Source organism: Delphinus delphis, chromosome 9 (assembly GCF_949987515.2).
Source record: "Delphinus delphis chromosome 9, mDelDel1.2, whole genome shotgun sequence".
NCBI classification, from domain to species: Eukaryota; Metazoa; Chordata; class Mammalia; order Artiodactyla; family Delphinidae; genus Delphinus; species Delphinus delphis.
The window spans coordinates 62,113,162-62,129,762 of record NC_082691.1 but is presented as its reverse complement, the minus strand read 5'-3'; the positions used below and the strand labels follow the sequence as shown (position 1 = coordinate 62,129,762).

At 56.7% G+C, this 16,601-nt stretch overlaps 1 protein-coding gene across 4 annotated transcripts in view; it reads right to left on the bottom strand.

Moving 5' to 3' along the window:
- The window catches only part of ADCYAP1R1 (ADCYAP receptor type I), a 55,446-nt gene extending 44,060 nt beyond the window's left edge, over window positions 1-11,386 (bottom strand). For all 4 annotated transcript variants that reach the window (XM_060020685.1, XM_060020687.1, XM_060020686.1 and 1 more), the window contains exon 1: window positions 11,002-11,386. The gene's annotated coding sequence lies outside the window, so the exon portion shown is untranslated. The remainder of the gene's footprint in view (window positions 1-11,001) is intronic.
- Window positions 11,387-16,601: the final 5,215 nt, after the last annotated feature.

Sequence of the window (16,601 nt, the reverse complement as noted above, 5' to 3'; positions counted from 1 at the left end):
CCTGCAGCAAAGCCTCCAAGGGTAACCCCCCTCCGTGCCTTTGTGCTATTCTTTATTCTTCTATCCCACAAGCACCGGCCGAGGGCCTACTCACTACCAGGCACTGGTGGTACAGCAGGGAACACGCTGGCTCGGGCGCCTACAAGAATGGTCTGAATGGCTTTCTCCTCTGCAGCAGGTGACTGTGTCCCCAGATCTCCCTCCACGGGAAGAGAGTTTTAGCTGGCACACGCGTGCCCACCTGGAGAGGACATTTCCAGGTGCCTCTTGCTCTCAGGTGCGGACATATGATGAATTTCCCGCCTATGGAAGGTGGGTGACAGTGACACGTACCACCTATGCGCCACCTGTCCCTAAGGCATCACGTGCTCACCCCTGCTGCTCTTTCCCCCTCCCCGATGCCAGACCCAGGCTGGACAGAGCCGCCAGGACAACACCAAGAGGCGGGGAGCGACACACCGAGAGGAGCCGGGATGACTGAGCGCACCCGCGGCGCTGAGCCACCCAGCTAGCCTGACGGCCTACCTAGCTACAGGCTGCTACGTGCCCTCCTCTCTAACTCACTCACTCATACAGGGCCGCTTTGTTCCAGCAGCCAAGCCCGGTCCCCAACAAACATAGCCTCCTTTCACCCTGCCGCAGCCCACTTGGCCTCCAGGATAAAGCCTTTACCAATGCAACAGACAAAAAGAGTGACTACTGAGAAGGATGTGCCTGGACCTCGAGGACCTTCCCCCCAGAGCTCCTGTGGCTCTGAGGCCCGAGTTGCAACTAAGGACCAGAAAGGGCACGGGCAGTCGAGTGAGGAGCCTGAGGGAGCCCCAGCACATGCCCAGAGGAAGAGTCCGGTCAGCTTCTAAAACTGATCATTAACACATATTCCCTGCAAGCCAGCAATTCTGCATCTGGGTGTCTATCCTAGAGAGAGATTTGTGCTTATACAGAAAGAAGCATATGAAAGGATATTCACTGCAACATCATTTAAAATAGCATCAATAGCAAAAAATGCGGCCGCCAACCATCCTTCGAGCAGGCACTGTTAACAGGCCCCTGCATAGCCATACAATGAAATACTATACAGTAATTAAAATGTTTTGTTACTACTATTATTAAAGAGATTGAGTAGGCCCATGTCAGGGCCACCACTAACCCACAGGTGGCTGGTTTAAGAGGCCCATGGGGGCTGCTTCCCAACCATGAGTCCTTACACACCCCCCATCAATGGGCAGAGCAGCCAGTACCCTGGGGCCCTTTGTGCCCCCAGTGGCTGCCTCCCTCCCTCTCTCCTTGCCTCAACAAGCTCCCCTTGGCCTCTCCAAGCTCAATCTGGTGACAAACGAGCACCCGAAAAGGAGACAGAAAACCAGCCGCAGGAAGGTTCAAGGAAAAGGGGGTCCGTTTCATCTACCCACTGTTCTGCCTTTTTGGCGCCCACTTGGAAATACTGAGGGAGGCTTTGGTATCCCCAGGAGATGCTCTGAGAAGCCCAGGGTAGCCGTGGGGATGCTGGCCCAGCCTCTCCCCCAGGGGTCAGGAAGGCCTGGGCAGGCTGGGGAAGCACTGGCCTCAGCACCCCTGGGCACCCCAAGCACAGGCTTCAGCCTCTGTACCCACTCCCAGGACCTTCCATACACCTCGTGGCCACAGGCTGCCTCTGGCATGATGTGACACCAGTGGTCCACATAGGGGTCGGTCATCTCCACTATCCCTGGGGAGGCCAAGGCCCTGTCTGCAGGGAGCTGGTGTTCCCTACCAACCCGGCTGGAAGAGAGGAAGGCCGGGCCCACAGCTTCTCAGCAGATGCTAAAGACTGAGGGCCTAGAGGAGCTACTAAGGCAGAAAGCCTCCGAGACCCGGATTGACTCTCCCGCACAGAGGACAAGGTCAAGCCAAGGCCTGCTGGGGTCTGGAGTCAAGGAGGCTTCCACCCAGGACAGTCCTGGGTACCCCCAGCACCTCCCTCGGCACAGCCTGTGGCCTGGGCCTGGGTTCTGGCCTCAGCACTTGGCCACAGTCAAGACCTTTGCTTCTGCGGGTCTCAGCCTTCTTAGCCGAGAGGAAGGTGACTCACCACCTCAGCTCCCTCCTTGGCCTGCCTCACAGCCAGCCGGGCCCAGACAAAGCCAGAGGAGGGAAATGGATGCATGGCCTGTGTCTCTAAGTGGACACACGGTGCTCCTTCCTGGAGGCCGTCGCCCTTGTACTCCCAGCAACATGCCACCAGAAACACATCTCTTGGGAGAGACCTCTGCCCTGGGACATAAAGCAAGCTTCCTGGAGGAAGAGGCCTGGGAAGAGTGCTCAGGGCCCCCTGAGACGGCAACAGCACTACCCCCTTCCTTCAGGACTGGGTCCCCACAAATGAGACTCACGGCCTCCTCCCCCGAGCCCTGACCCGGGACGCAAGATGAGCTCTGACCTCTTAACACAGTCCTCAACATGGGCTGCTCAGCACAACCACTGAGGAGTGTTTAAAAATACCCCTGCCCATGGGGCTTCCCCGGTGGTGCAGTGGTTGAGAGTCTGCCTGCCGATGCAGGGGACGCGGGTTCGTGCCCCGGTCCGGGAACATCCCACGTGCTGTGGAGCGGCTGGGCCCGTGAGCCATGGCTGCTGAGCCTGCGCGTCCGGAGCCTGTGCTCCGCAACGGGAGAGGCCACAGCGGTGAGAAGCCCGTGTAAAGCAAAAACAAAAAAATACTCCTGCCCGACTAAGTCAGAATGCCTGGGTATCAGTGTTGTTTAAGTTCTTCAAGTGATTCTCATGTATAGATAGGATTATAAAGACTCCATTTTAACCTTAACTTATTAGAACCAAGAGAGCTGGCCTGGGAGAGCTAGTGGCTTGCCCAGCTGGGGATGCGCTGGAGGGCAAGCGGGTGGCAGCGGGCAAGCAGAGAAGGAGTTTGTGTTCTGAGGACTGGCGGTCTCTCTCTCTTTCTCTCTCTCTCTCTCTGACACACACACACACACACACACACACACACACAGAAACAGGTTTACAAAGAAGAGCATAAAGACACGTCAACTCCACAGAGACAGACATTTATCCCCAGGGCACGCACCTGAAGGCATCAATATAAACACCCATGTGTGGAATACACAAAGGTGGAGATTCCTTCAGGGACTGAGAGACAGCTCCACACGCCTTCACAGAAATGCAGAGGCACACTCAGAGCACAGCACAAAGGTGTGTGCAGAGGCATCACACAGCGATTTAGATCTTCACATATGTTCATCAGACTATTGATGCATATTATCACACACACTCATTCTGCAAAGGCACTCAGATATTCAGCGGCAGTCAGATGTATCCGGATTCAGATGTGGCCGCAGGTACACACACACATGAGCATGCGCAGACACACACACACACACACACACACACACACACACACAGACACACACACACACACACACACACACACACACACACACACACACACACACACACACACACACACACACACACACAGACACACACACACGATGCCCAGACTTGCGGGCTGCTTATCCCTGCAGTGGATTAAAAACAAGCTGAAGCGATCAGAGGCCCCCGCCTAACCATTCCCCCGCTCCCTGCTTTGTCACCAGGCTGCTCAGACAACGCGGCGAACCAGGAGAGCGGCGTGCCCCCAGCCCAGCGCCGCAGGGTGGAGGGGCTGGGGTACTCTCAACACGAGGCCTCCTCTGGCACTAGACCCGGGTTCCTGATTCCCACTTTTGCCCCCTCTTGTTCCCCTTCCCCAACTACCGTCCACCCTCTGCCCAACAGGACACAGACACTCGCTAGCCAAGAGATGGAAAGAGGGAAGCTGGGAGCTCCCAGGCCTTGACCTTCCCACGCCCGACCTCAGCTGGAAACCTCAGAGACGACCTCCTGCAGCCTCTCCACGATGGTGACCTCAGCCCCCACCTCTTCTCCCCTGACCCCCGCCCCGAGGCAACTGGGCACAGCCCCTGCGGGACAATGCTCAGAGTTTACGGTCTGAGGCCACCTGTCCCAAACCTCATACTCCTCTGGACCACATGCCTGGCTCCTCTGTCCCAGGAAAGCACTTTGAGATGTGTCCCCTGGGTCAGCCATTCCCAGCCCTGTCCCCTGCACCCTGTTCCAGCTGCCTCTCTCCTCTGGACTCCCCCAAGCTGCCAGTGACCCTCCTAAGGGCCAGGCCTGGCCACTGCAGCCTGGGGTTGGACCCTCCCCTCCCTGAGGATGGATGCTGGGCTCTTTCAGCCCAGCCACGCATGTGGCTCTGGATGACCTGGTCACTGATACTCCCAGGTGCTCTCTCTTGGGTCCAGGCTCTGCTGGGATAAACTGGCTTTTGCAACTAATCTGAGGACAATTAAACTACCTCCTGGCGTGTAGTGTGGTGGACTCAGGAACCATTTTGCTAGGGTTTTAAGCTTAAAGACCTCAGGGAAGCCACTTAACTTTTCTGTGGCTTAATTCAATTATATGTGAAAATGGAATAACAGTAATACCTACTTCATAGATGTTACTGGGAGGCATCAACCAATTGATACAAGTAAACTATGGAGAGCGGAGTATAGCCTGGCTCCCAATAAGGGCTACACGTGTGTTAACTACTATTATTATCTTACCACTTTGTGTTCAGGTTTCTTCACCTTCCTGCTGCCACCTCCACCACCATAAGCCCTCTGTCATATTCAAAATAGGAACATCAGGCCTGCTGCACTTTTATTTGCTGATGGCTAACATTTATTAACCACTCGGTACATGCCAGGCACTCTTCCAAACAATCAGCATGCATTAACTCATTTCACCTGCCCCAAACCCATGCAGTCGTTCCTAGCATTATCCTCATTCTATAGCTGAGGCGACTGAGGCACAGAAAGGCTAAGCAACTTCCCCAAGGACACACAGCAAGCATGTGGTAGAGCTGGGAAGTGAACCGAAGCAGCTTGGCTCCAAAGCTTGTGCACTCCATCCCTATGCTCCTGCCACTCTCTGTTATTGGTAAAAGGAAGACCAGCTCAGAGTCCATTGGTACCCTAGTAGTACCCTCTCACATCCCTGGGGACTGGCCAGGCCCTCTGCTACCCTCTGCCCACACTTCTATATCTGAAGCACCCTCCTTAAGAAGAGTGAATTACAGACACAGCATTTCAGACCTGAAATGGACTTTAAAGGTCACCTCCCCTACAGTACGGAGTTTCCTGTGGGGAAACTGAGGCCAGAGGCGGGGGAGACACTTCCCAAGGTCACACAGGAGAGAGTCCCGGAGCCCTGCCTGGGGAGAACGCACGTGCCCCCCTTACAGACTTGGGAGGGCCTGCCCTCCTCAGGCCCCAGAAGCCCAGCAACTGGCCTGGGGCGGGAACAGAAAGAGCAGCTGTTTTCCTCCGGCGAGCCACTGCGCCAGGCACGCAGGAAGACGGCGTCATCAGTCAGCACACCGGAGCCAGCGGTGACTCACCGGGCTCTGACTTTCCGCGGGCAGTGGGAGGGGACTCGGAGACCCTGCAGCCACCCCCCACACTGCCCCACACCCTGCAGGACCCTTTCTGCAGCCCCCCAGCTGAGAGTGGTCCAGCTCCTGGGCTGGGGCGCTCAGCCCTCTCCAGCAGCCAGTCCAGGGCCCTCGGGGAAGCTGACGTCTCTCCACTGCACCCTTCCAGGCCAGCCGTGAGCAGCACAGGCTCCTTTGTCTCCTGGGAGCCCCCCACAGTGGGAGGGCAGCATCTCACTCCTCCTCTCCATGGGGCCACACAGCCCTGGGTCCCTCTTCTGCCCTCATGGAGCTGAGGCATCTCCTACTGGACTCCTCTGGCCGCTCCGCATCCCTCTCCCTCGTGGGGCAGTGCCAAGCCTGGGCACCACACCAAAGATGACCCAGGGAAGGCGGACCCTACACCTCCCTCGCTCTACACGTGCTCCCTTTATTAACGAAACCTGAGCAGCACTCGCCTCCCACTTCCTCCTTGCCCTCCTAGTACAGAGGACCAGAGAGGGAAGCCTGAAAGATGAAGCACTGCCTCTCCAACGCACCCCTCAAAGGGAGAGAACTTAACTTCTTTCTGGGAGACAAGAACCTCTTTCCTCCCCAATAAGGTCAGAGCTGATAAAGGTCAGTGTCCAATGCCGGAGTGAGGGGTGTTCTGGCAATCAATGGATTAATCATTAACGCTGACGTTCCTCTTTGATGTTCCAACGTTCCCCTTTCAAAGCCTGGTCCCCGGAGCCCTGGGCACAGCAGGTGACAGAAGCCAGGTCCCTGGAAGGCCTACGATGATTCCACCCAGGCCCTGCATTTTACACAGAGGGAACCTGGGCTCAGGGTAGGGAAAGGCTGGGCACACATGCACACGGGTAGTAATATCCCATTTCACAGGTGAGGGTTTGAGGCCCGAAGAGACCCAGAGCCTTTCCCAAGGTCACGTTGCAAAGCCCTTCCACACTGGCTAGTTCAGGCACATCTCCTGTCCTGGAGGGGTCCTGGGAGTCCTCTGCCTGGGACAGCCCCCCAGGGCCTGAAAGAGGATGAGGGGAGAAGAATGGGAAGGAGGAAACAGAAGATACCAGAAAGGGGAAAGGAGGGACGGGAAGTGATGGAAGGCGGTGGGAGGTGCGTGGGGAGAGGGCGGGAGGGAGGGCACAGGAAGCAGGCTCTGGTTTGTGGAGAGTTTGCTTAGCACCTCCCAGGCGGGGGGTGAGGCTGGGGCAGGTGGGATGGCGAGCACTGCCACCTGCGCTGACCCCTGCTAGCCAGCAGTCCCTCCAGAGTAGCTGTGAGGCCCTGGAAGGGCGGGCCAGCTCTGACGGGCACAGGTAGAACACGCGGTGGGGACCCTCAACCCTGAGGAGTGCCGGGTGGACGGGTTTAGGAAGGTGAATGCGGGGTGTCGAGGGACCCAGCAAAATACCAGGAGTTGGGGGTGGACGAGAGGGTGGAAGACTGGTGCTAGTCTGCGGATGCCAGGGCCACTGCAGCCTAGCTCCACGGGAGAGGGCTGGGGGCACTGAGGAGTGTTACAGGGCAGTGACGTGCTAAGCTGCCCGTTTAGGGAGTATTCCTCAGAAGGCTGGTGAGCTGAGCGGAAGGAGCAAAGCGCAGGCAGAAAACCTATCCTGGATTCAGGGTAGAGGTGATGGGGGCCTGGGCAGGGAAGGGCAGCTGGAATGGAAAGTGGGGGACAGAATCCAGAGGCTTGGGCAAGTGGGAAAAGAAAGTCTCCCTGGCCCACCCCTCTGGGGAAATGGCAGGAAACAAATGTCAGAAGGGGACAGACAGGAGAGATAGGAAGAAACCAAAGGCAGGACCCGATTCACCACACGACCTTAAATCAGACACTGGGACATCGGAAGTGCCCGCAAAGGAACTGTGTGTTTAGTCTTTTGTCTCAGCCGCCCTTCTCTGAGGCCCATTTTTCACGGGGGAAAGGTGACAGCTAAGGCAATGCCTGGAGCTGGGAAGAGAATGTCCAGATATTCCACAAGGCCAATCTAACCTCCTGCCACCACCTCCAGGAAGCCCACCCCGGCTGCACCCACCTCCACTGGCCTCACCCTCCTCTGAGAACTACCAGCCCTAGATGAGGAGCCCCTTACTCTTGCCTCGGCTATTTCAGGCCTCATCCTTCTCTTTGTGAGTTTGAAGCCTGTCTGGGAACAAGGGGCATGTCCAGGTTTCCCTGAAGTTTTCCTACTGGTGGAGATGGGCATGCCCCTGGCCAAAGAGGGTGAATGGGAATGGGGGCTCAGGACCTGTTTGGTGAGCTCAGCGATGCGATGTCCTTTCATTTTCAGGCATGGATGTGGTCTCCGGGTGTCCTTAGTACAGGAGATTTATCACATGAACACAGCAGAGGCCTGTCTAAGGTAGGATGCTGAGGCCAGGCATTACATAGATGGGCACCCTGAGCTCCAGGCAGGGTGAAGGGAAGGCCCCCCCTAGGGCGGCTTGGGCCCCCAGGACTAAGCCCCTCCCTTCTTCCACCTCTTAAACCACTTCTCTTTGCTAACCTACAGCCCAGGGGTTCACAAACCCTTCCAGCAGGTCAGATCCGGCCTGTCACCTATTTTTGTACAGCCAGTGAGCCAAAAATGTTTTTTCATCTTCAAATGGTCAGGAAAAAATTAAAAGGCTCATACTTCATGACACAGGAAAATTGTACGAAATTCAAATTTGTGTCCGTAAATAAAGATGATCAGAACATAGCCCTGCTCGTTTGCATAAGTATCATCTATGGCTGCTTCTACGTTATGACAGCAGGATGGAGCAGTTGCAACCTAGTGTACGGCCAGCAAAGCCTAAAATATTTACTATCTGGCCCGTTACAGAAAAAGCCTACCCACCCTCGTTCCACCCTCACGCAACAACACACACGCTTTCTCCACTCAGTGCAACGTGCATCTGGACGCTCATTAAGGAAGAATTTGTGATCTTCACTGGGCAGACGTCTGAGTCCCCAGGTGTGTCGAGATCTGTGTGAGAGGGTGTGTCCCCGTGTCCGTATGTATGTCGTGCTCTGCTGTTGTATGTTTGCCCCAGTTCTCTGGCAGGTGTCATGGGAAACCTGCATGCCGCCCCGGCAGTGTGTCACTCCCTCTCTGTGTGTCACTGTGGAGGTGGCTGTCACCATGTGCCTCTGACGGCATCCAGGGCTCAGTACAAACACACCACAGCTGAAGAGTTTGCAGCCTGAATGTTGCCAGGCAGCTGGACCACTAGGCCCAGACCAGTCAGACCCTGGACTTGTAGATTCCTCCATTCAGAGGTGGCCAAGGCTTCCAGGGCCCCTGCCCCACCTGTCTGGACATGGGACCTCTGCTCACATACCTCCCCAGACAGGAAACCCACAGTCACCCCAAGTGTCGGCTCCACACTGGGTAGCTCTCAGGGAAGCAAGGCCTTCCTGGCACTGAGCTGAGCTCGTGCTCTGTGCTTGGCACACCTTGGTTCTGCCCTCTGGCAGACAGCACAAGGTGTCCTCTGCTTAACAGTGCCAGCCCTGGGTCAATGAAATCTTCACCCCTAAGAGGCCAGAGACCTGGGACACTGAACCTGAGGCCACATCCCCAGGAAGAAAGCCACCTTGTGGCCTTAGCTCTTGTCTTTCCTAGGCTCTTAGGTGTAGATACTGATCTCTAAACACCCATTTTGTGTTGTTTTGTTTATTCAACACAAATTGAGGAAATGTCCCAAAGTAGGAGCACGGCAAAGAGGGGTGGCCGCACGAGAAAGGATGTATTCCAAAGCGTTTCTCCAATCAACGCCCTGCCAGCCTTAACCTTACACAAAACAGGACCTTAATGAAACTTTTAGCCTGATTAGTTCTTAGAATGTAGGAAAGAGTCCTTCAAGAGGCTTCCCAGAGATAACCCCTCTCACTGCACATAGCGGCAAACAGAATCATACGGTCTTGTCCCAGACACAGAATCATGGATGAACTACCCACCACAGGGGAGGGAAGGCACCGGGTTCGCCTCCCTGGTCACCCCACACACACTTGTTGATGAACTGTTTGGAAGATCTGGACAGGGCCTGCCCCAGTGTGTTGTATCTCTAATTCATATACTCAAATTTTGACTGGTGTCCAGACTGAAACCTCTACTTGCCCTCCCCAAAGTCAGTGGAGAAGAGGAGCCCCAGATTCATCTGAGGACTGGGGGTTCTGCCAACCCGACCTGCACCCAGCACCAACTCAGACTGGCCCCCTGAGAAAATCTGAGCGTTGCTGCCCCCCAACCAAGGCCCATACACAGTTTTGTATCCCCTTCAGAAGCCCACAGCCGCTCAGAGCCTCCAGCCTGACCTTCACAATGCTTGTCTGCCTCTGCCCAAGAGGGTCCCGAGGCAGGCTGCCCTCCACAGACTGTGTAGCCCCCTCCCATCCCCCAGCCGCCCCCAATGCAGCGCTGCTCACTAGAAGAGCCAAATGCTGTATATTTTCTTTTGGTGTGTGTGGGAAGGCGGGGGGAGCGGATAAGGGAGACATGCACCTGCACTAAAAGCATAGAAATCATCTGGAGAATTTAGCAGGGGTCCTCCATCCTTCCCCCAGCAGCTTTCAAAGGGGGTCTGAGCACGGGCCAGGAGTGAGCTTCCACTCCCAGCTCCACGTGAAATACAATCAGCTCCTGGCTGGGCTCTCCCCTGAGCGTCTAGCTCCATCCATTGGCACCCTGGCCCCTTCGGACCACCCGCCACCCAACCTGCAAAGGTCCTGCCTGCCCAGGATGTGGGCCCCAGCCTCCCGCAGCTGCAGCACGAGCCTGTGCCTTTAAGGCAGTGGGCAGGGGTCTCATCTCAGGCGAGCCCACTTCAGCCAGGGGAGGCCACCGCGTTTCTCCCACAGGCCCCCGTGGGGCGTTTCCTCGCGGGATCGCAGAAGCCCAGGCATCCGGACCCCCGCCTCTCTGCGCCGCGGGAAACCGAGAGACGACGCTCTTCTGAACAATCCCGAAGGTGTCACTACAGGGGGACATTCTCCGCCGGCCCATACTCCACTCTGTACACAGCACGCCGCTTGCCCACCCCTCAAATCCCGTGAGGACTGCGGTACCCAACCCCCTGGGGACCCTCCAGCTTCGCCTGGCCGCGTCCGTCTGCCCTGGGAGTAGAGAGACAGGTCCCTGTGGGTCCCTCCGGCCGCAGTGCCTTCCCTGCCCCTGGTCCTCCCTTCTGGCACGGAGAGGGGCGCGAGGTAGCTAGCCCACCCCACCCCCTGCGAGCTGCAAGGATCGGTCGCCCCCGAGCATGATCCCAGATATTGGGAGGGCGGGGGAGGGGGGCGAGAGGGAGGGTATCAGACAGTCGCGCAGGATGGGTGCAGCGGCGGGAGACGGCTTCATTTAGGTTTCGGGAGGTTGGCCCCGCTCTGGCCCTGGCCCGCTCTCCGTCGGTGAAGGACGCTGCTTGCGGAGACAGCCGAGCTGGAGGAGGGGCTCCGCGGTCCCCAAGGGGCGAAGGTTCTGGAGTCGGGGGAGGGCGGACAGGGCTTAGAGGGGCAGGGGCGGCGGGGCGGCCCTTACCTGCTCACAGCGGGGCCTCGCCGCGGGGCCGCGGGCTGCGGGTCGGCCCGGGGCAGACTCCGCGCCCCGAGCCGCCCGAGGACGGGGAGCGTGTGCGCTCAGCAGCGCGCGCCGAGCCCGGGTCTCCGCGTCCGTGTGTCCGCCGGCTGCCGGTATCCGTGGGTCCCTGCGCGGCGGAGTGAGCTTGTGCGCACGCGGGGACCGCGCTCGCCTGGAGCCGCCGCTGCCGCCGTCAGTAGCCGCCTGGGGCCCGAGCGCGGCGCCCCCCGCCTGCCCTCGCCCGCCCTGCGCCGCGCGCCAGCCCAGCTGGGTCCGGGCTGCGGAGAGGCGCCGCCTCCACCGCGAAGCCAGGCCGGGGGCAGGAGGGAGGCGAGCGACCACCGCCTTCCCCCAGAGCACTTCGCAGGCTGGGGGTGGGGTACAGGCCAATGGGCGCCCGGGGGAGGGGTTAGGCCGGGGATGGGGTGGAGCGGGACCCCGCCCGCCGCACATGGGAGCAAGAGCTTCGGCTGGGAGACCTGGGGGCGAGGATGCGGAGGCAACAATTCCCCTCTGTAGTTCGGCTTCCGGGGCTCAGCGTCGGGCCTTCCCCGGGGCTCACCGCCTTCCTTTCAACCCTCCCGAGATACCCAGAGCGAGAAACCCTCTGCCTTCTCCCTGCCACGTCCTCCTGATTTCCTGTCTGAGCCAGCTCCTCCTCCTCCAGGAAGCCTTCCTTACAGGGCAAGTCCCAGACTCCCCTTGGGATTTTCTTTGCCCACGCAGCCCTGGCCTGGGAAAGTCAGCTAGCTCCGGCATTCCTGCCTGGATGTCTTCAAATGTGATCCCCTAGAAAACGCCTCTATGGCCAGAAAAGGGAGGTGGGGGCCTTACCGGGGCGGCCTACAGCAACTTAAGATGACAGTGCTCTGGAGTCAGACTGCCTGGCTTCAGTCCCTGCTGTGCCAGGGCTAGCTCTGTGAGCTGGGGCAGGGGACTGGGCATCTCTGAACCTCAACTTCTTCCCTGTACGTGGGAATCATAGTACCTACCCCCCACCTCTTAACAACATCATTAAACAAGAATGGTACACACATCCCAAAGTAGGTTTTCACTGATTTTATTTCCTCACTAATGAATTAATTACTATGGCTACTGTTATTGTAGTACCACTCAGCCTCCTCCTAGTACAGATGGATAAGTTGAGGCTTATTGCGGGGAACTAAACAGGTCAAGACAATGTAGCCAGTTGGTCGTGGAGCCAAAGCCCGACAGAGAACAGTTACCCACTCCCACCAGCCAGCACATTGCTTCCACCTGCCCCTGCTCACGGTTTCTGGTCACTACCCCAGGTGTCAGCAACCCAAGTCTCCCTCCATAGCCCCATCCACAGTTCTGCAACCAGGCTCTGTCTTTCCTCATTCAAGTCATCGTTCAGCCTCCCTGTGGGCCTGAGTTTTGGGTGTGGCCACCTTGTTGAGGAAGCTTCAAGGAGGAGGAGGGAAGAGAAAGAGACTTAAGCCTTTCCTTGGGAATTCTAGTCCAACTGGGGAGGAGAGGACTGGAGCGTGAAGCAGGACTCCATAACGAAAACTTGAAGGAAGTATCTGGAATGATGCGAGGAGTTCCCTGGGCCCGCTCAGTGAGTTGATGATTTTTCTTTACTGCGCAGTGAACCCTGCCCCCCTCTGTATACCACACTGTTGGTCTTCACGGATCACATTTCTTTCAGTCCAGAAAAGCTTCCTGGAGGAGGAGAATGTTAGTTCTTCTCTGTATCAGTATAGGGTGAGACCCTTCTGGAAAGAAGAGGGCCTGGTGCCTTGCTAGAGTCAGACAGACAAGATGGACAGGACTTCCCTCTGGACCTGGGTACACCCCTTTCTAGATTGTTGCCATTACCCCTGGGAGCCTACTTTCATCTGTCTCCAGCCCGGGTATCTGAAGATCAAATAAGATGCTGTGTGTGAAAGTGCTCTGTAAACTGTGAAACATCGTGAGGGGGAAGGAGGGGCTGCGGCAATCTCTGAGTCAGGAGGGGAGCATGGAGCATGGGACGCTGGAGGCATGAAGTGTGAGGAAGGGTGGAAACCAGAGTCACCTGCAGCAGGCCAGCCGTCCCTGGGAATGTCAGCGGTCGGGCGGCCGGATGAGGACCCTTGGCTCTGAGTCAGCCTTCATTTCCGGGTTTATTCCCTTTTCCATACTCCAGGTCCCTCTCTGGGCTCTGGATCCCCTGCCCTCTGTTCTGTGTCCCGGATGTATGTCTTGGTGTGGGCAGTGAGCAGGTTGGGCACCTCTTGCTCTCTGCCTGGGCAGCCAGTGGACAGGAATGAACCCGCAGTCCTCTGCTCACACCCCTTCCCTTCACCTGTTCTCCCTTTGCTGCAAGGCCCCTAGCCAGAGGGTAGGCTCCTAGCTGACCATAGCTAGGGGTCAGTCAGGGCTCCAGGTCCCACTGTGCAGTCCATTCCCTGCATGGGGCAGGTAGGGGTGGAAATCCAGCTCCTGCTCTGCCCACTTCCCACCAAGCCAGGCATGCAGAGTCCACCAAAAGGGGTGCTTTTTCTAGCTGGTCCTGGACAGGGCACCTCTCTAATTTTCTCCAAGGTGCTGCAGTCCTTGTAGATGGCTTCTAATCCCAGCCGTACCTAGTAGCATCAGCCTGGATGAGGCACAGAAATGAACATCATCAGAGCTGGGCTCCAGGAAGGCTGGCTATTCCCCTTCTCTACGCATGAAGTGCCCAAGCCCGAAGGGGCCACAGGACTGGCCCAAGGACGCACTTTTCAGACTGGGGACTAAAGCTTGTGTCCACATGCCCAATTTAGTGTAGTTCTACCTAGTGGGCTATCCCTGTCATGCTGAAGCAGGCTGGGCTTCCATGCCCCAGACCGTTCTCTGCCCATCTAGGCATATGGCTTTGGTCTCTCCAAACAATCTTGGTTCTCCCTGAGCTATGCCAGGTCTGGTCCCCCAGACTGGGCCTCCCCAAGGACAGGACCACAGTTTCCTTCTTCTTCCAAGATAGCCAGCCCCTCCTCACCCTGCCTGACTGGCTTGAGGGAGACGGGGGGCCGAGGGACCACCCCTGGGAATGGTCTCCTTCCAGAGGACCCCTTGAGTTGCCTTCTTTCCCTTAGGGTGGGAGGCTGGGGCATCTCCTCAACAGCTTTTCCCTACCCGGAGGTGCTCACTGCCTCGGCTCGCTTCCACAAGCCAGCCAGCCAAGCAGGCAGCCGCCGAAAAAGATAGATTTTAATTCAGTTTTCTGAGATGTGGCTGAGGGAGATGGATGCCAGGCTGCCCTACCCAGCATTCATCTCTCCTGAGCAGCGCTTCCCCCCCGCGACTCCCGGCCCCCACCCCTCTCCAGCCACACCAGCCCAGCTGCACAGGCAGGGAGAACAGCACATTCGAGGACACCAAGGGGTTTTTATTGTGAATCGCTGACATTTGCTGAATGTTCACCTTGCCTTGAGCCAGTGCTTCTCAACCCTCCTGTGCTACAGAATCCCTGGGGAGCTTTCAAAATGTACCCATGGGGGCTTCCCTGGTGGCACAGTGGTTAAGAATCCACCTGCCAATTCAGGAGACACGGGCTTGAGCCCCGGTCCGGGAAGATCCCACGTGCCGCAGAGCAACTAAGCCCGTGCGCCCTAGAGCCAGTTCTCTGCAACAAGAGAAGCCACTGCAGTGAGAAGCCTGCACACCACAGCGAAGAGTAGCCCCCGCTCGCCGCAACTAGAGAAGGCCAACACGCAGCAGTGAAGACCCAACACAGCCAAATATAAATAAATAAATAAATAAATTTATTAAAAAAAAAAATGTACCCATGCATGGGCCTCACCACCAAGATCAGTAGACAGTTGGTCTGTGGTGAGGCCTGGCCAAAAGTATTTTTTTAAAAGCTCCCCGGTAGATTGTAGTGTGTAGCCAAAGCTCAGGACCACTGCCGTAGGCCCTCTGCTAAACGCTTTACCTGTGCACGTCCCAAGGGGCCGTGCTCATATGTCCAGAAGCCATGAGAGGCGTACCAAGGTGCTGTCCCTCAGAGCCCTTGGTAACCGTAAGCATCCTGTTCTACTTCCTCTGGGAGCTGTACACAGGTTTTTGTTTTCTATGTGCTCCAGGACATGAAAAGGATGCAAAATTGCTGCCTTACGGGCATTTGCCCATTGAATTCATATTTGGGGAACGTCCTGGGCATTCATTGAATAGCAGTCTATGGAGTATGGGTTTCTTTCTATGGAGGAGCAAAATGCTGACCCTGGGTCACTTCTCCCCCAAGCTAGTGGGAGCCAGAGTTCTAGATTGTGCAGCTCTGGGGAAAGTTTGATTCTGAAGGCCCTCTGGTCACCTCCTGCATCTGTGCTGGAGTCAGACAGCCAGGCAGGCTCTGAGAAGGTCCAGGTGCATCAGGGAGTGCCCACTGGAAGGCCCAGAAACACAACAGGGTGAGCAGCAGGGAGGCTATGGAAGGCTCAGCCCCACGAAGGGGCGTAGGCCAGGCCCATTGCCTCATAAAGGTCCCCTCTCCCGCAGATACGCAGGCTGCAGGGACATTCCAGGTAGCAGGGCCTGGGCTCCCCTGGGCGAGCACCATTCCCGAAGTAGGCCCCCTGCCCTCTCCCGCAGGAGGCAGCATCCTCATCAGATAAACCAATACCCTCCAGAGCCTTTTCAGCCACCCCAAGGACCCTTGGAATTTTCTAAGAAACCAAGGCAATGAACATCAGCCTATTTAGATCCATGGTTTTCAAACTGTATTCCAGAAGCTCTACAATACTTGAAGCTGCCTCACCAGAAACCTGGAGTAGAGAAGGAAGGGAGACCTGTCTTCCTGTCTTCAGAGCTTCCTGGGACCTCCACAGAGCTGAGGAGTCCCAAGTCCTCTGTGTTCCGCCCCCCACAGGGCACAGCAGTAGATACAGATGAGCAAGGGGAGGATTGTCAGAGCAGGGGGAAAGGACCAGGGAGACAGGGATCTGGAATCCTAAATTCTAAGTGCAAACTTGACTAGCTAAGCACCCCATTTCACAGATGAAGCAGATGAGGCTCAGAGAACAGGAATGGTTGGCTCAAAGTTATAAGGCTAACTAGTAGCAGAGATGGGGCTGCATACCAGGTCTTTGAGCACTCAAGTCCTGAGTTCTCTCCCCTGAACCATAACTCTTAAAAGGGAAGATACACTTCCCGGGAGCTGGAACGTGTGGGTGTAATGGGAGTAGGTACCAAAAGAGGTAAAAGTGAGAGATACATATGGAGAGCCAAACGCCCTGTCTTCTTTCCCCATGTACATAAATCCTCAAATGCAGCCTCTGGCCCGGAGAAGCATACACCCAAATACACATACCACTGCACGCGACTATACTCTGCACACACGCACATGTGCATTTCCATCCATTATGTATGCCCAAATGTACATTCACATAGGGTCCAAGCGTGTTCACGCACATACACAAGGGCACCTTCCAGAGATCTGCGGTGTGAAAGTGCATCGTCTCTACCAAGAGAGGTGTTTTCTCTCTTACAGAATTGAACCAGGCAGTGGGCCACTCTGCAGCGGCAGAGCTTCATCGCTGTCAGGCGGTTCTCCTCAGAGAGAGACATTTCCCATC